Here is a 20425-nt window from a genome sequence, read left to right on the forward strand (position 1 = left end):
GACAAATATTACGGCCCACTAAAGCACCAGAGAGAATATCAGTCACAGCAGAAATGGAGTTTTCTTCCAACTCAGGAAACTCGCTCTCGATCAGGGACACATCTAACACTTTAAGTTTGTTTTCAACAGCTTTTCGCTCCTTTTGATCCTTCTTTTGACGCTTCAGGGCAGCCCTTCGTGATAATTCATCCCTCATCTCCACATGACTTTGCCGATTAATTTGTCTTTTCTTTCGAGCCATACCTACTGCCCAATAGATGATATTTTCCTTTTCAGGATTTTTCAGTTCATCGAGGTACTCAACTAGATGGTTTTTTTGAGCCCTCATCCTAGATGACATGAAGCATAGGGTGGCATTAGGAGCTCGGTGCTTGGCAGCACTAAACATACCGATGATTTCTTCAGAGTCAATGTTGTGTGGCCTAGCTGTTTCTGTTTCTTTCCGTAATTCATCAGTCACAATCAGTTCTAAATATCGTTTGTACTGTCTTTCTATGACAGCAGTTGTAGCAGAAAGACAGGCAGACATCATACTGACAAAAGAATCTTTGTCCGATGGAAACTCTAGGAGTCTGGCTAATGTTGAGTCACACTTGTCAAGGGTGTCACCAAAAAAATCAGTATCACGAGTGAGGACACTGATTGGATCCTGTTGAGCTTCTTTGAGGGATGACAGAACGTTTTTGACAATACTGATTCCTTCCAGGTGATCAACTTGCTTATCGGCAGAAGTGTAAAACTTCTTCATCCAAGGGCCTGATAATAGTTTTCCATTCAAGCCGAGGACCTGGATTTCCAACTTGGCAGTTGGGTTAGTGAAGTCTTTGTGCAAACCTGACAGCAATCCACCACATGACACTGTCCCAGTTCTCAAGAACTTCTCAAACAGTTCATAATGCTCTATGTATTTGCCACATAGGTGAAAAAGTACATGGAGACGATTCCCGCGATAACGAGGTAACAAGCCACGGGGCAAATTGACATCTTCAAGAAAAGTAGTGAAACCCTTTGGGTCTCCCTTCCCATCCTTATAACGGAGTTTGTTCATTTGGAGGACAATGTTTGCTGCCAGACAGTCTTTACCAAATACATGTCCCTTAGAAGTCTCCAATGTCTTCAGTGCAGCCCGGCATGAACACGCAATGGTGTCGATGGGATGAAGGTGGCAGTTAAGCTCATTAAGAGGTTTGCCCCACGACTCTGAAATTCTCTGGATTGCAGCGTGGTTTACAACTGCGCGGTCTGTCATAACATTTGAAATGTTGCTGATAATAGATTTACGGCAGTCTTGGTAATCACAGAAATAAAAACCTGAATAAACTTTAGCCAGTTCATCAATAGAACTTGTCACATGTTCAGCATAGTCTTCCGCAGTGCCACCAGGTAACTGATCGATGGCTACTACAAAGCACTTTGTTTTAGTTGTAAGATGTATGCTATTTATATGAACACCTTCCTGTGTTGTTGAGTCAAATCCTAGTGTAAGGTTCTCGGTAGTCATTGCCACTTCAGCGGTTTGTAGGTCCGATATCGCACCAAGCTCCCGGGCCATCTGCTCGACAGTATTTCTGTGGGGAACAGCATCAATCTTTACTCCAAATCGCATAGCAAACCTTCTGATGAGTACTGGTATATTCTTAGTAGGAACTTGGTTGATTATTGAATCATACACCATCTGTCTCATATCTAATGAGAACGTTTTCTCATCTTTCTTAGTTTTTTTCTCCACAACAGACGCTTCATTAGTAATGGATTCTTTAAGACAGAGTGTTTCATTCTCTAAGTACCTTATCTCATCATCTTTTTCAGTTAACAAGTTTGAGAGTCTAGTATGGTCATTCTCATGAAGTTTTTTACTAACGGTAGTAAGACGCCTGTTCTTGTTGGACTGCTTCAATCTGCGGTGCTTCTTTTTCAGTCTGGCCAACTTAAATTTAGTTTCCTCTAGCTCAGTAGCACATTTTGTGGTTTTCAGTTCATGTCGAAGAATCCTAATTGTAGATTTCTTCCTCTCTAGGATTTCATCTTTCCTTTTAAGACACTGGTTCAGGTACTTCACACTCTTATGCTGTCTCAGCTTCTTTCTTAACAACTTCATCTCCATAGCATGCTTTTGCTTCATTTCACTTCTAGATTTTGCCATGAGATCCAGTCTTCTCCTCATTTTGAGTTTTCGTGGAGTCGAGACATCTCCCCTTAGCTGTGGAAGGGTGATCGATTCAGGGGTCGAGGCTGAAGGTGTATTCTCAACTGATGTAGGTTCTAACTGTGGAGAGGTGGGTTCGTCACTCATAGATGTAGGAGGATCAGTCCTGGAACTAGGGGAATGATGAACAGGGAAAACTTCATTGCAGATCTCCTTAAACTTTGCCATCTCTGCATCACGAGAGAGGTTCTTAAATCGTTGTAATGATCTGGACAGAAGGGATACCACTTGATGCTGTAGAATTGAGATGTCAGGAATTTTGTTACTTATATCCCGGACAACATTCGTCCAAGAATGGTCATTAGAGATGAATGAGAGTAACACGTGACCATTCTTTAGCTCCTCATGATTAGCTGGTACAGCAGTGAAATGTTCCATCAAATACTGACGAGACAGGCCTGGCTGAGGAGAAAACGATCCCCGCTTTGGCTTTTTCTTTGGTGGCATGATGGTATAACCTAGGGGAAAAAAAGAAGTTTATTTAATTTATATCCAATTTAATTCATGAATATTGAATGCAGTTCCAAAATTGCTCATCTAGAAGAAATTTATATTTTGTTGTTGTGGAAATATAAATATGTAAACACCACACGACCTACTCCAGTTTTTCAGTATAATTTAAAATAAATATATACATATTAAGACTACTACTCCATAATTCTATTTATTTCTGTTAGGATGAAAAACAACTCACCTTGGATGATATGAAAGTCAAGTTATTTTCCCACCACTGGCATTGTTTCATCAAGAAGTAAAAATACCTACAAAATAGACAATTATTTATTTCTCAGAAGTAATATTAATTGATGATTGTTATTTATCATTTAGCAATCAATAAATGCATGCATGTTGAATTTTCTTTAAGAATAAACATCAGTACACTGCAAAAAATGCGTAATTAGAATTTTTGTTTTGTTTCCAGTCCAAATATCTAAAAAATTATTACATCAAGAAGCATTTACTAGAGAAGTAAAATGACATAAGAAATTCTATTTTGTTTTAAGATAAAAAGAAAGTAATTTAAGTAATTTTTGCTTAAAACAAGCAAAATTATCTGCCAATGGGGTAAGAAAAATAATCTTGTTTTCCATTCGAATTCAGATTTTTTTCTTACCCCATTGGCAGATAATTTTGCTTGTTTTAAGCAAAAATTACTTAAATGACTTTCTTTTTATCTTAAAACAAAATAGAATTTCTTATGTCATTTTACTTCTCTAGTAAATGCTTCTTGATTTAAGAATTTTTAGATATTTGGACTAGAAACAAAACAAAAATACTAAGTAAGAAAAGCATTTTTTGCAGTGTAGGCCAAAGAAATTCATTCTCACAACACACAGCAATGAGGCCTTCAAGTACTAAAGACATTCAGTAATTGTGAAAATAATTAAATTTTACCAACTCTGTGCAGAATAATACAGCACACATGGGCTAAAATGTTTGTAAGATTTGGCCAATCAGCTTGCTAGAAACGGGTCACATGACTTGGCAGGCAGCCAGAAGCACAGTTGTTCCTAAACAAATCCATAGCCATCCATGGTATTTATATATATGTTTGACTAAATCATGACAATAATGTAATCTAGAGATTCTAAACCTTCGTTCTGTATGATTACTTTGAAAAATACTGCACGGATTGATGAAAACTGGGAGAAGTTTTGGAAGCCAATATGACCGAATGGCCGATTCAGCTTTTGACAACAACGTCACTTGCGGATCGTAAAAAAACACATGCGAATGTTACAATCAATCCCAAACTTCACCTAATTCAAGTTAAATGTATATTCTATCAAAAGTATTGGGTTTGAAACAAAAAAATACTCACCTTCATAGCGGATTTTGACGCCAAACACGAGAGAAATGTTGCTACGCTTGTAGCGTTCTTCTTACGGCAGCCATCTTGGAAATTCGAACGTGAGAATCAACGTGATGACGTAATTTATGTCACTAGTATATGGGCTTTAGAGGTATTCACAAAGCAAAGATACGACAGCTTTCCTAAGTCACCAACGCGCCTGGCGCTGATCACCTGCTGAGAACACAGCCGCGGGAACAAAGCGCTCGTGTGTATATAGGTCAGTTTGTCACATACCTACAGTATGCGCACAAGTGTCGCTGTGCCCGATGAAAACAATACAAAAGCCAATACATGAGCCTGTCGCTAAATCAAACTGTATAAAGTGTTTGTATAAATAATGAGAAAAACTCATACCGTAAACTGCTCTCCTCAGTCCCCTCACCTCAGAAGACTGACCGCTGAAACTGAATGAGGGAAGAGACGGCGCGAGAGAGCGGTGACGTCATCGGCATCCAACGCACGCGCGTACGTCACACCCCGCAGCCAATCAGGGTCACGCAGATTCACAAACTAGTAGCCCTCGATTATTAGCCTACAATTTTTAGAACTGAAGTGACTAGTGGTAGAAAGTTTGATTCTTTTCAGAGACTCGTTCATTTTCAGTTCGTTCACCAAAATGTTTCGTTCAGACTCGTTCACTGATTCGTTCAGTGATAATTTCTTCATATTAGATATATACTGCAGCAGGTGGCGAAAAAGAGTGTATTTTATGTTATGTTTTAATGAACGTATTTACTTGTTACAAAAAAAAAGTGATTTGGCTTTGTTAAAATGTGTGCCTTATTTACTAAATTAATAACATAAGTCTAAATAAGTGGTTCAGATGACCAAACCAAGGTTTTCTTGCATAATATTAACATTTTAATTATTTAGTCAGACATACACATTCATAAATCTGGGATTATATTAAACGTTGATGTTCTGTATGTTGAATATGAATATAAACAATTATATGTGCACACCTATAACTGCGCTTTGAATGAGATTAAATCACATGCTAAATGACCGATCTACCCAGTACTCTCATTCACGAACGAAAGTAGCCTACCAGTTCAATTCGTTCACGAACGAGATCTCTCCCTCTCGTTCAGACTCAAAACAGAGCGATCTCAGCAGTGATAGGCAAATTCGTTCAGTAGATCCAACCAAATACATGCCCCTTCACAGCCCGAACTGAAATGCTATTTGCTGACGTTATGAGACCTATAATACTGTCATATTTGTTTTGGTTTGTTTTAGTTTTTAGAGAAGTGCATATGACATGAATAAAACGTAATGAATTCATTTTGATAATACAAAATGAACACAAGTAGTCAAGTAAATTGTTCAAAGTGCAAAATACCACAAAACTAAGACTAAAACACAACCAAAATATAAGAAAAGCAGGTAACGAGAAGTGTAAATTTAAATCAAGTAAACAGTCAAGTGCGCCCCCCTTAACTCAAGCCAAGTAAAAAATGACGATGTTAATTTGTCTTTGTTATATTTAACCAATATATTGCGTTATTAACCTGTTTTCATTACAATGGTAAAGTGTAAATTTGATTATTTGATGCAAACATGCAACTACACAAACCTAGCTCTATCGGTTCGCCATCATTATCGTTCAAACAACTGGTTATTTTCGTTCATGAACGACATACCAGTTCGTTCAACTCGTACACAAACGATAAGATCTCTCTCGTTCAGACTCAAAAGCAACTCGGTCAGTCAGTGAAGGGCGTATTCGTTCACTACATCCAACAAATCACATGCTCCGTCACATCTCATACTCGAAGGCTATTGGCTCGAGGTTCATTCTTTGACAGGTTGAAAACACCGGTTCACTGAGCTGCGCAGTGAGTCAATATATATGAGTCAATTGATTACGTGAACGAGAACGATTCGTTCACCTAAAGGACTCGTTCAAAAAGAACGATTCGTTCACGAACGTAACATCACTAGAAGTGACTCCAGTTACTAAATGTGAAAGGAACTTTAATTAAGCACAAAGTAGTAAGAATTAGGCTGATAGAGCACATCCTGCGTATTTTATGACTATTTAACTGATCATGTAGAATAATACATCACCAAACATGATAATATTCAGCACATGGTTTCAAATGTTGTTAAATACATATATTAAATCACTTCATGTGATCAAACCTCAAAGCCATATAAATAAATATTAATATAGGTTTAGGAAGGATGGTTGGAAAACAGCCATATGTAAAGAAGTAGAAACTGTGAGTCATGCACTAATGGACTGTTTATGTCATCATTCTTTCTGCTATTTGATTGATTTTTTCACTACATTTTTTAACTCGCAAGTTTTTTGTCGATGTGTGAGTTTTGTAGGTTTTGATAATAATATTGCTTTGTGGCGCTCTTTACCTTTAAAAGTTTTATGATCGTTTTCAGTTTTCCCATACAAAACGGTAACATATTAACAATATAATTAATTTAGTAATGAATGTGGTTATCATAAAATCAAACAATATTTAGATAGTATTCAGGACATATGTGTCATTAGTGCTTGTTTTTGTGTTATTGATATTTTATCCATGTCATATTGTGAGAAGTAACAGTATCCTCTTTCAATAAAGCAGTTTTATAGGCATTTATCATATATCCTGACTCAAATAGTGTGTTTCTAACAGCAGACACTCAGAATAAAGTGAGATGATCTGCTGATGATCCTGAATGGCTTGTTGAATGAGTGTTGATAGTCTGAGGCTCATCAATATTAACAGATCTGCTGAAAACACTCTTTATTTCATGACAATAGTTCTTGTTTTCACCTCATTTATTATGCAGATGTCTTCAGATCTCCTGTAAATTAGCACTTAAAGCTCATTTCATTGGTGTCAGCAGACTGAGGGAATTTGTTTTATTATAAATATGTACATTTATTTCTGTTTATGCTTTCAGCTGTTTTTCAATTATCTATATTTGGAAGAATGTACACTGTATATTTTGTCTTAATTTTTTTTAGTTATCTTTTTGTATTTTAATGAAGAAGCAGTATAGTGTTAGGATTGGCAATAAATATAATTTAGGAATTAGCATTAGTTACTTTATGATGAATAGAAAGACATAGGCTAAATGCTTAGAAGTGTCATTTATTATAAAAACAAACTCTGTAACTTATATATTTTTGATTTTGGCAGATCAGCTCCTCCCACAGAAATCACATCATCAGTGAAGCTCCTCCCCACAGCAGCCACATGGTCAGTGAAGCTCCTCCCACATTAATTACCCAATAAATGCTGGAATATTCCCATCAGCTACAAGTGAAGACGAGCATCAGAGCATCAGGAAGAGCTGAAATCTGTAAAGACTGAGTTTATTAAAGAGGAAAGTGAGAACATGAGTGATCCAGAACCCTGCAGAATGAAACACACTGAAGATCCTGAAGAACAAAGAGGTTGGTGTTTATTCTTCATTCATTCATGATGCTGAAGAACATTCATGTTAGAAACATTCAAGCACTTCATCACTTTTAGATATGCAGTTACACTATGAAATTGGTACACATTTTCCTTTTCTTTTTTCAACAAATGGTCAGCAAAGGGAGATTTGAGAAATGTTCATATTGATTGTTCAACATCAGATGACATTAGATATTATTTTAACCTGCGGGAGGACGCTGGCGCACTGAAGCGTTCTTTTTTTTACATTAGTTCAAAGTTACTGTTAGTTTTAATGTAAAAGATTGTAATTACCTCAACAAACTACATCATTAAAAACTTCTAAGACTCAAGATTCAGTATTTGAGCTGTATTTTATTCTGAGTCCATATTGATATTGTAATGAATTTAGCCACCCCTAGGGGCCAATGGCGGGCTTTCTTACGGCTTGAGACCTATGCTGCCACCACCTTTAATTCTAACCCGGTCTGGTCCGGGAGAAGCACACCAAACACACTCCAAAACAAGAATTACAGAAGAAATACACTTTTTATTGGTAACAATAACAGCCATATGGCATTCTCTCACTTAAATATCCTGATTACATATACTGGTCATATTATTTCATTAAACCGTGAACACACATTTGAAAGGGAAGCGATTACTCATTCCAAATTCACAGCAAAATGTTGTGATATCTCAGGCAAAGCACACTTATTTAGAAACTCCAATCGTCAATCACATGCCCTAAGTGTAATAACCAGCACAGGCAATCAACATACAATTCAAGAGGACAGTAATCACCAATGGCTAAACGCAACAACATCACACATAGGCTAAATCGTATAGAATGATTAAAATAATTTCTGACTTCCCTGTCCACGTCCGATGGCACCCTGCCGTCACTGTGAAGACTCAACCTTCCCCTCCGCGGCAATGATAGGAAGGTCTCTTTTAGCCAGCCAGGTCCACCTACACTTACGTCCCTATCTACCTACATTTCCTCCCCACTATCTACCTCCAGACCAATAAGTGGGACCCCGGTTTTCTTCACGCCAGTGGTGCTAGCCATCCATGAACGCCACAGATCCCCTTTGTGAACCCAGCAGGCTTAAAACACAGTTTTATCAGTCTCTCTTTCAGTGTCAGACAACCCCCATTTTAAAAGTATCCAATTATTGTTCATTGTCCACAGGTGTCCCCGAAAACATCATTCCTTCCGTGTTTGTCAGTAGCAATGACGTCACGCATTGTCCATCGAATCATAATCATTACAATATGAATTTTGAAACTCTATTGAGAATAAAACTGCTGCATGGTCGTCATGAAAGCGCTTGACTAAACATTTACATTTAGACATCTACATTTAGTCATTTAGCAGACGCTTTTATCCAAAGCGACTTACAAATTAGGACTATATTAAGTGAGTCATCATGAAGAGGCAAAAACAACGCAAGAAGTGCTCAAGATACGAAGGTCAGGCATTATTCAGAGTAGCATAAGCCCGATAAGTGAGGTTCATGGTTTTTAGTTAGAAATATTGATGTATTCTCATATGTTTACGTCAAATGTCTATAGAGAGGAGTAATATGTATTCAATTTTTACCCAAAATGAGGAGATGTGAGCAATGTGGAGCACGAAAGATGTCTGTTTCAGTTTTCAGTCTGTTTCTGTTTTCATAATCGAGATATTTTCTTATATAGCCTTATTTTTTGTTAAAAAGCCACATCAGATCACAGAAAGTTATTTAAAACTCTCAACTTATTTTATAAAGTGAGTTTGGTGCAAATTGTCATGTTTTGATGGTGTGCTAAGCTAACATGCTAGCTAGTCCTTTTATGCACCTGACACTGGGAGCGAATATGTTTTATGAATACTTTTGAATTGTAAAGCTCTTTGGAATGTTTCTTTTTTCAAGAATGGATGCTTTTTAAGATGACAATAAACATTAGTAAGCATTTTAGAGTCTGCTCAAAATAAAAACACATGACATGGTTTTAGAGTTCTGGGGCCCGTTCTTCGTACGTCGCTAACTCAGTTAGCTGGATTTGATTGTTGGCGATTTGGCATGATCTTGGATTGTTTGGTTCTTCAACGCTCATCCTGGACTTGCTGTCATAGCAACATGTGCGCAATCTTAAACCTGCTCGGGAGCAGGCTTATTTCATGTTAACAGGATTAGATCCCGGCTTCATAAGCGGAGCTGATACGGGAAGTCCAGCGCAGCGCGATAGTGCACTTTCTTTCTGAGATATATATTTTTTCTCGTGATTCGTGAGATTGTCGTTTTTTTGTCGCTTTTATGTTTAAAAAAACGTTTTAGGTTTTTTTTTGTGTGGCATTTCCAAGCCACTTAAGACCCAATGTTGTAAAGCAGTTTTTTTTTTTTTTTAGGCTATCATAATTTTTTATGAAGATCATACAATCATGACCATGCCGATTACAGATATGTCACTCAGGCTTCACTAACGTGATTGGTACCATAGACTATAGGCTACCATAGACTGCCATCAAGGCCTCAATGAAGGGGATTATGTGAACAGAAAGGGGGTTCACAATGTAAATGTGCAGCCCAGTTACTATTGTGATTCTTAATATTCCAGATTAGTAATATTATATCAAATAAAAAAAAGGCAGTTGACTAAAATCTTCCATATCACAAATGTGAAAGCAAAATGGCCAGGATCTGTGCATGACTTTAGAATTTTCAGAGATTCACATTTATGCACATTATTTGAAAGTGGTAAGAAAAGTTCCACAATTAAATATCAAGCTCACTGTATTACATACACTTATGCTGATCCTAACAGAACTGCATTTTTACATAGGTGATTATGACATGTTCCTGCAGACAGGTGTTTTATTACCCCATTCCCTGACCCAAACCAGTTACAATGCAGCTCCAGGACAAGGGCACACAATGAAATGAACTTTGGCTAACTAAAGGGAAGATTTCAGTGTCTGAAAAGTTTTAGGGTTGCACACCTGACAGGGCCTGTGACATTGTTGCATTACACAACATTGCCACAAAAAAAAAAACACTTTTCATTAAATGTTTAATAAAAGACAAATATGCTTAGTTCCTTGAGTTTTATTTCAATTGTTCTTTGTAAAGAAAAGCCAGTGGTCAAGTGCCTGCAACAAGAGATATTAGACACATGCCTCATGCAACAAATAAAAAGAAAAGTTGGCTATACACTGGCCACCTGTCGGCCTATGTCTCTCTGTCTGTGCAGACTCTTCTGTAGGCCTTTCTGTAGATGTGGAATCCTGCAACTTATATTGCAGCCATAAAGCATACAAGTATAAATGAAGTAAAGTTCTTTATGCACTTGCAGGTAGGCCAGTTCCTCCATATGACAGTTATCTGAGAGGGTTTATTCACTGTCAAGTGCAATGGAAACAAATGGACATTACAAAGTCTTATACTTTATTTATTTTGGAAAGTTAGAAAATGTCCACTTACTGCACATGTTTCAGCCACCACTTTCTTGGGAACAGATACAAGTGTTGGTGTATTGTGTAAAAGTGCACAAAAGAGGAAAACACAATGTCATTACAATGAACTACACTCGGGAAAAATGTGATCAATAACTCATGGCAAAATATTTTTACATTAACATAAGTTTATCAGTTTTCACTTTCACAAGTCAAAGCAATTCATCATTACTCAAGATTTAACAGTTGAAATGACTATACAGCCTTAATTTAATGCAGCAAAAACTATTTTACAGTGTAGGCTACTAAGATCTTTTCTATTTTTTTCTCAGCCTTTTTCTTGGTTGCTTTTATAAACAGACAACCATTTATTTAACAGTGCCTTTTATAAAAGAGACTATAATATAACAAAAAATTACCATTATGTAGAATATTTTTGTACTTCACTTTTATTTGTTCCCATGTTCTAGTATGGTGACTGACATTACAATGAACAAAGTAATTATGCAATTATTAAAATACAAAAATATAGGCTATTAAGTGATAAAAACATCTAACATGGCCACTTCTAACGGATTTAAATTGTCTGCTTCTTTTTGCCAGGCCTCTCTCCTGGCTTTTGCAGACTTTGAGGTGTTCCCTGGCGTTTTGATTAAACATAAAAATTCCGAATAAACTTTGACTATTAGTTCTTGCTGTGCTGAGGAGAAAAACTGTGCACACTCTTTGGCCACGCTGAGCAGCCAATAGCAGCGTTGCTGATCAATGTTTCTACTATCGATACATATCCCCTTTTAACCAGCGCATGAACGCGCAATTATCTCAGATAACTCAATCCAGCGATACCAATCATTCCAGCAAGTGTGTTCGAAGAACCGAGTTAGCCAGATCATGATTCGCACGATGATATCATCTTGGATGTGTCATTTGATCTCGGATGTAATAAGCAACGTATGAAGAACGGGCCCCAGATCTTCAGATTTGAAACAGAACATGGCTTTATATGAAGTGCATTTCTAGACTGAAACAAGGCTATGGCATTTCTTGGGTTTTTCCAAAAGCCGGGGTGGAGGCTAACACGTTAACTGTTTTATTTTACTTTTTTTTTTATATCTGGTTGCAACAATATTATCAGAAATTTGGACATTTTCAATATAGTTTTCAACATTGTAATATTTTCTTAGGGATAAACAGTAAACTGTATCAAGTACATGAACTTTACAGAATGGCTGACAGGGTTGTAATCATAACTTAAGCAAACTCTGATTTATGGTTACTGATAAAGTTGTATTTATCATAAATTATAGAAGTTCTTCATAGTTATAGAGATTATTAGTTTTAATAACTTTGGTAACGGGGTTGATGAATGCGGTCAACACTGTACAGTTTGTGTAAAAATTGAGACAATGGATTGAGATTATTTTCTTGTCCTCCCATCATGCTGTAGAAAGAGCCCAGATGATGTCACTTCCTCTGTGTCATAAGATGCTTGATTTTTAAAATGAGGAAAATCAAGTTATAAGTAACAGGGTTGAATGAAACATGTAGGACACAGATAATACTAGCCTACTAAAAATGATTAATTTAAACTAGGGCTGCACGATTTGGGAAAATGTTCATATAGCGGTTATTGAGGTTAATATTGCGATTGCGATTATAATAAATGTTATCATGAGTCAACTTGATGGGTTTTTAAGGAAAATACACACTCAGATTAGTGATAATGCTAAAATGTGTATTTGTAAAACTCAAAATAATTTTTTACAAAATGAAATAACATTTGCATTTATGTAAACTTATTTTCTCAAAAGTATAGCTAAATTAAATAAAACAAATAAAAACAAACATTTTCACAAAAATAAGATTTTAAACATTTTGTCCAAACAAACAGGTACATTTACTCAGGATGTAACATACTCTGTATAAACTCTTTTGAAAAGGAAACTATAAAAAATTGTGGTTCACTCAATCGAACTCAAACCACTAAATCTTTTTTTTTTTTTTTTTTTATGACCAACTGGTACTTTCAAATCCTCTTTCTATACAGTTAAACTTATCACATTAGAGGTTCTTTGCCAAAAACACAAGCATATCGACTTTCTCTGGTTTTCAGACAGGAGCGATGATTTGACACAACATTACCACTAGCGCTAAAAGCTCTCTCTGATGCATAGCTTGTTGCTTGTATGCCCAGATATTTCTGTGCTAGTTTGCATAGCCTAGGAAAGTTTACTTTGTGTAACTTCCACCACTTCAGTGGATCTTCTCCATGGTCTACACATGGCATGTAAATGTAAGCATTGAGTTCAGAGGCCACTGCTTCTCTTAACTGTGCCATGGAATCAAATGTTGATGGCAGTGGTGCTCTTGGTGCTGTGCATTTGGTTTCCTTAAAGAAACTGGCCAGAGTTTTCTTCTTGGCTTTAACAGCAGGTCAACATGACATCATGACTTTGCGTAAACATACACGCCACTTTCAAGTCAAGTGGCGTGTTATCTATACGCATTTTGAGCTATCCGCGTGTATGTTCACGGCGAAACGAACCGTCATCTTCCGCGTGTACGTCTACGCCGTTAAATGTCCGAGTGAAACGGAGCAAAATGTAAATCTACATCTGGGGATCGATTTTTTTTTTTCCTAGGATGGTAGGGGAAGACTCATAAATGGTATTAACCCCAGTGACGGGTAGGTTTAGGGACGGAGTTGGGGTAGGTCATATATGATTGTAGCAGGAAGGGTTATGACCCCTCCTACTTGTTATGGTTTGGCCAATGGCCTGGCATCCGGTGCGTATAAGAGCATGGGTTACCGGTTCCTTAGTGCAGTGGTTCTCAAACTTTTTAGCCAGCGACCCCTAAACTAACATCGACGAGAACTCGCGACCCACTACCACAGAACACACAAACAATAGACAACAAAAAAAGTTGTTTTAAATCCACATCCACTTCCTATGGAAGCTTGTTTCCACCACAGAATAAAAAATAAAAAAAGGTAATTGCAACTTTATATCATTTATAACTTTATAACTCGCACTGCAAGTTTATATTTCACAATTATGAGAAAAGTCAGAATAGCTAGATGTAAAATCGCAATTATCTTTTCAAATATTTTCTTACGTGGCGGAAACAAACTTCAATAATATTTACTGTATATAAATTTGGCTTACCTTTTTCAGTGGGATGGGTGCACTTGTTTTTCGGTGCACAAAAGCGTAATCTGTGGCCTGATGTTGGATACGGCTACTCGCAGATCATCCTCAACATCAAGACGTGATCTGTATTTATTTTTCATGTATGTAACAGCGGAAAAAGTCTGCTCGCACAAATAAGTAGAGCCAAACGGAAGCAGTACATCCATTGCCACACCGGATAACTCTCTGTATTCTTCTGCTACTGCGATCCAAAATTCAGGCAGTGTGGAACTGGAAAATAAAGTTTTTAATGTCCGATCACTGGACAGCTCCAGCAAAGCATCTTCCAGTTTTGTGGGGAGATTAGTCCTAGTTTCAGTGAATGGTTGCCGTATCCAGTCATACAGTTCTGGTTGCGTCTCTTTTGGAAAATACTTATGGAATTGTTCCAAAAGGCCGTGGAGATGACCAGTGATGTGTGTTTTCAGGTTGCCGAGACTCAGTCCATTCTCCTCCAGATGTTCATCCAGCTCAGGAAACATCTCAACGTTACCTTGTTCAACTCGCTCAGCCCATCTTTCCAGCTTTTTCACAAATGCATCAATTTTTTCATTCATTGTCAAGATGTTTGTGTTTGGACCTTGTAATGAAAGATTAAGCATGTTAAGCCTTTCGAATATACAGGCCAAATAAGCAAGTTTTGATAACCAATCTGGATCTGTCAGGTGGTGCGCGAATTCAGATTTAGATTCTTTCAACAACGAGTGCACTTCCTCACGCAGTTCGTAAAGCCGGCCGAGTGCCTTCCCGCGAGATAACCACCGGACTTCGGTATGAAACAGCAGCGCTTCGTGCTGCGAGCCCATCTCGTTGCAAAGGGTGGCTAGCAGTCTACTGGTTACTGGACGTGATTTTATGTGATTTACAATTTTGATTGCACCTTTGAGAACACTGTTAAGCTCACTATCAAGTGCTTTGCTAGCAAGAGACTCACGGTGAATTATGCAGTGCGTAAACTTAACATGAGGAGCCACTTCTAAAACCTTTGCCTTGAGTCCCTTGTTTTTACCTACCATTGCACCTGCACCATCAGTACATACGCCAACACAGTAATCCCATGAAAGTCGCATCTCTTTTAGTCTGGTGTCCAGCTTGTTGAAAATGTCACTGCCGGTACAAGTCCCCTCCAGCACTGAGCAGAAGAGCATTTCCTCGTGCAGTTTGCCATCAAATGTGTATCTGATGAATGCCAGCAACTGAGAAGAATTAGACACATCGGTAGATTCGTCGACCTGTAACGCATATTTCTTTCCATTTAACCTATTAATCAATTGACTCTAAGGCCACATTTACACATAGCCGGGTATTTAGAGAAACGAATATTTCCCCCCCTCCGTTTTCAAAAATAACATCGTGCACACAACATCGTTTTCAAAAAAGTTGTCGTTTACATCAACCCGCATAAATTCGCCTTCGATTCATCATAACATATGGGCAGCGGAGGGAGGGAGCGTAGGGAGAAGGATAAAGCCATGCAAGCCAATCAGAATCCTCAAAATCGACAACAACAAATAGCACGAGCGACTTCCAGTTCCTTTCAAAACAACAGACGTTGGGAGGCAATGTACCGGCGTCTTGGAAGGAAAAGCTGCTGTAAAAATGCTGATTTTCGTGTACTCCTTCGCCTCTGCTCCTCGATATAGTTCAGCAGTTGTGTTTTGCAAATGCAAACAGGCCAAAAGCGTTTGCACAAAAGTATTTTTTTTTTCTTTTTTTTTCACAAAATCACCACCTTAACAGCATCCATGATCAAACAGTAGCCAAACAAACTCTAAACATAGGGCGCTCACATGACATAAGCATTTTCTGGCGCATAATGTGATGTTTGAGAACCTAAAACCCCGTTTCTCCCAGTTGACACGGCAACACATAACCGGCGTTTTCAGAAATCTCCACTTTGGCCGGAGTTTTTAGAAATAATCGTTTTCAGGGATAAAAACGGCGTTTTCGTGTAAATGACAGGCCAAAACGCAGGGAAATATCTGCGTTTTCCCATCGTGTAAACGGGGCCTTAATGTCTTTTGAAATGTCATGAATACGGCGAGCTATCGTGTCATTCGACAATGGGACAGTCATAAGCTCATTTGCAATTTTCTCACCATGCATGGCCCGACACATAGCCACAGCTGCAGGCTTTATCAAGGTTTCCCCGATCGTATGTGGCTTTTTGGACTGTGCTATCAGGTATGCCACCTCATAAGATGCCTTCAGAGCATTAGCAGTAATTTGGGTTTGTTGTGCGAGTGTACGTTTTTGAATCTGCAATTCCTTCTCTTTTCTGCGAAAAAAGTCTATAGGTTTTTCAACACAAGCAGGGTGTCTTGTCTCCAAATGTCTCTGCATTTTTCCAGGCTTCATACTTTCATGGGCAAGCACTTCTCAACAGATTACACACTGAGGATGGTCCACATCGTTGACAGTAGAGCAAGTGAATCCGTACTTTATGAATTCCTCTTGATATTTCCGACGTTTCCTACATTGGTCAGAAGGGGTCTTGCTCTTGTGTTTTGTAGAGGTACACGATTCAGATGATTCAGGCAGACTGTCCACAATTTCCTCAACATTTTTAACCTTGCGAATTACAAATTTATCCATTCTTGCAGTTGCAGTTTCTGCGTGCAGTATTGATAACAAGCAATCAGTCGCCGCACGGTGACGTCATATCTTAGAGTCACGAAATATTTTTTTAAACATTTTTTAAAGCCTTCTAATCACTTCTGTCTTTAGAAATCAAAAAATATTTATTTGTAATCTTAATTTTTTAGTATTGAAAAATATTTTTTTGTAATCAGAAAATACTGATTTTTTTCAAACCAACTCGCGACCCCTTGATATCATTCCGCGACCCCCCGAGGGGAACCCCAGTTTGAGAACCACTGCCTTAGTGTGCGTCACTATCCGGGGCCGTGACGTCACCCACGCGCCCTGCTGCTTTTGCTGGAGTGCAGTGTCATGTGTTGAATGTGGACATTTGAGACAGGTAACGGAAGCATTTGTATGCGACAGTGTTTTGTAAATTAAGTTTCTATGGGTTGCTTTGGCTGAGCGGGTAATCTGACTAATCTGTATGCTTAACATAGTGTAAGATCTGTCTGCGTTTTCTGCCAACGAGTTTTGTCGGAGACATCTGGCTCCATCCACCGCGTAGTTTGGGGATAGTAATCCCGGGACAGCATGTTTTGTTGTGAGTATACTGCTCGAGTGTGAAGCCAAAGGAGAAGGAATCGCGGTGTAACACCTTTTTGTTTTGTTTTTAGGCACGCGATAAGGACAATAGCGGCGTCCTGCATGAGAATTATCTACCCTGTGCTTCATCATAAAGTGCTGTTTGCTCTGCTCTTCATCGGCTGCTGTTCTGTTTTAACTTTTAAGTGAACTCTTTCAAGCGAACTGACTCGAGTGAACCGTTTCGAGTGTTCTGTTTAGACTTCTGTTTCGAGTGTTCTGCCTCGAGTGAACCGCCTCGAGTGAATCGTCTTGAGTGAACTGTTCTAGTGCACTGTTTCCAGTAAATTCTGTTCTCAGTGATATGCTTTGAGGTTTTTTGTTTGTCTCCTGTTTATTTCTTTAATTGATTTATCTTTTTGAATTTGTATGTTTATTTTGATTTGATTATTGTATTAATGATTTATGGTTATGTAATTTTGTTCTTTTTGCATATTACTGCTTGATAATGTATTTTCTTTTGTTTGTTGGCAGGGCCTGGGCACCCAGGGGCAGACGAGTGACCATTTAGGTGGTGACGTCCTCACTGTGTGTCGTGGTCTTCTCTGACATGAGTCGTTGAGTGTTAGTGTGTGTGTGTGCACTGTGAAAAGAGTAATTTTCATAAGGGTGATATCTTGAGACTGCCCCTGCGGGTAAGCCAAGGTTCCTCTGCTGCCAACGATAGAATTAAGCAAATAGATGAGAGTGATTGCTGGTCAACGCCTTTTATAATCATTGTCTTTTAATAATTAATAAAATCTTTTTCATTACCTATGTCTCTGATTCCAACAGTGATTAGAACCTGTGTGTGCCTGTGTTTAGAGGTTGTGTTAAATTCTTGGGGTGAAATTTCCCAGGTGGCGTAGTCGGAAATTATATCAATTTGAGTCAACCCATGCCCGCTCTGCTACATATTTATATATACAGTTATGTAACGTTAAGTCATCGGCGTTGACGCGATTATGCGTGTTGATAGCACGCCAAAAATGGAAATACGAATTGGTGTGTCATACATACGCCATTTCATGAGATCAGTCTGAGCAGGTGGACTTTCCACATCCATGCTATCTTTCTCCATCACTGAAGTGCTTTGGGATACAGACTGCTGGCCGTGAATTTCCTGAAACAAATAAACAATGCACATGTTTTAGAAATGTGTTACATTGAATTCTTTCTTACCAGTTAAGTAAACTCTGTGGTTTCACTCACTATCAACTCAGAGATGGCTCGTTCCTTTAAGGTCTGGGTCTCTTCTTCAGAGAGGTATTGTGTTCGGAACCTTGGGTCTAGGAAAGTGGTGAAGTTTAGCAAGTCCTGCGTGCCTGCATATTTGTTGTTGAGGTAGCTAAGAATTTTTGATTTCAGTGATTTGGTCAGGTCAGTGTCTGCTTCGTCTTCAGCCAGCACTGAGGTGTTCAGAAGATGCAGAGCAGGTTTCACACAAGATATGCTCACATAACTTTCACCTGATAAGGCATCCGTGAAGTCCTGGAGTGGGCTGAGTGCCTTGTTTACAGATTCCAAGACCTCCAGATCCTGCCATGAGGGGAGTAGGTGTTGCACTTTGCGGTCTGTAGAGAGAACTTGGACAATGCACTTTGCTGCTCCAGGACTCTTCCTATCATTTTCTGAGTGGAACCCCATCGTGTTGAGCAGTCTGTCACCATGGCATGCTCTGGGAGGTTGAGCTCTCGTTGTGCTTCCCTCAAGGCCACTCTTTTCTTCCAACTATGGGAGAAGTGGCCCACAATCTTCCTGCATATCCCAGTAGCTCTGTTAATGCATTGTGCATTATTTTTCAGAGCATTTTCTGTGAATGATAAGATGAAAAACATTTACTCACTACAGTGACATTGCAAAAACGTTTAATATTCACATTCTGATTACATGCCCAATTCAAATGAATGGCATAAAACAGTAATACAAACATGACAACACACACACACACAGTGTTAATATTTTTATCAAATCATGTCACCACTCTAGGCCTAATTAATTATATTGGAGTAGCAGGCAAATAGCAATGTCAGATTTGTTCTTTACACTCATCCATCTCTCACAGAGTTATGTTTAATGCTAATTAATAGCCCTAAATGAAATGGGCTACTCCTAGTATCTTTTGTGGCACACATCATTTTACATTGTATTTAAAGTTATTTCATTAATAAATCAAGGGTACAACTGCCCCTATCCCCAAAGTTAATTGCTCTTAAAAGTACAGTAGTTTAAAATATTTGCTGTAGTGTAATAACCAACTATGAAATCAATTTAACTTACCAATGGCCAAATGAAGTCTATGCCCAAAACACTGGATTCTGGTCCACTGATTAAGCTCCACCGCTTTGACCATGTTGGTGCCGTTGTCTGTTGTTATGGCGACCTGACGCTCCTCGCAGAGGTCCCACGCAGCCAGTGCCTCTCTCAAGCCCAAGGCTATGTTTTCTCCTGTGTGGTCGTCGGGGAAATACGATGTTTGCAGGAAGTGGCTTTTCAATTCAAACTCCTCGTCGACAAAATGCACAGTCAAGATAATATACGGTTCACTTGTACTGCTTGACCACAGGTCCGTAGTGGTTGAAAAGAACGTCACCGTAGCCATTTCCTTTTGAAATTCGTCACGGCACGAGTTATAAAGTTTAGGGATCGCTATTTTGAGAGAAATAGTTTCGAGAGGGCAGCTGGTACCTCTTGACCAGTGTGCGGATCATTTTCTGAAATCCCACTTTACTAACGGTGTGTATAGGCATCATGTCTTTTGCCAAACAAGACTATCATATGGCGTGAAGCTTGCAAACACATCTATAATTGTGTTTTGTTTTGTTCGGGGAACAGCTTGTGCCTTGTTTCCTTCAGTTGTCTCTTTACTACTCTGGGTTTTCACCGTCATGCATTCATCACATTTTTCTCTGTGCTGTTTCAGGTGCTGATATAAATTTGTTGTATTGCCACGTGATGTAGCAACTTTAATTTTGCAAATCTTGCACAGTACCTCTCTCTGCTCAGTGTCAGTAATCCTAATCTAAAATACCGCCATAAAACAGAGGTAGAGTTTTTTTTGGCCACCAGATCAGTGTCGATCTCCTCGGCATCCATCTTCGCTCTGGTATCTCCGCGCTGCACACACAAGTGACCACGCAC

The 20425-nt window shown here is 38.6% G+C and overlaps 1 protein-coding gene and 1 long non-coding RNA gene across 3 annotated transcripts in view; one reads left to right on the forward strand and one right to left on the reverse strand.

The window, feature by feature from the left end:
- The window catches only part of LOC311292919, a 205673-nt gene that overhangs the window by 24881 nt on the left and 160367 nt on the right, over nucleotides 1–20425 (forward strand). The gene's annotated exons all lie outside the window — the stretch shown is intronic.
- Nucleotides 1–20425, reverse strand: part of LOC311292459 (uncharacterized protein) — a 222598-nt gene that overhangs the window by 15832 nt on the left and 186341 nt on the right. Inside the window, exon 1 of one of the 2 annotated variants that reach the window (XM_084412149.1) lies at nucleotides 4416–4502. The exons of the other annotated variant lie outside the window; for it this stretch is intronic. The gene's annotated coding sequence lies outside the window, so the exon portion shown is untranslated. Of the gene's footprint in view, nucleotides 1–4415; nucleotides 4503–20425 lie in introns of those variants that run through there. 2 annotated transcript variants of the gene reach the window in all.

This window comes from Rutilus rutilus (genome assembly GCF_951802725.1).
Source record: "Rutilus rutilus genome assembly, chromosome: 1".
NCBI lineage: Eukaryota > Metazoa > Chordata > Actinopteri > Cypriniformes > Leuciscidae > Rutilus > Rutilus rutilus.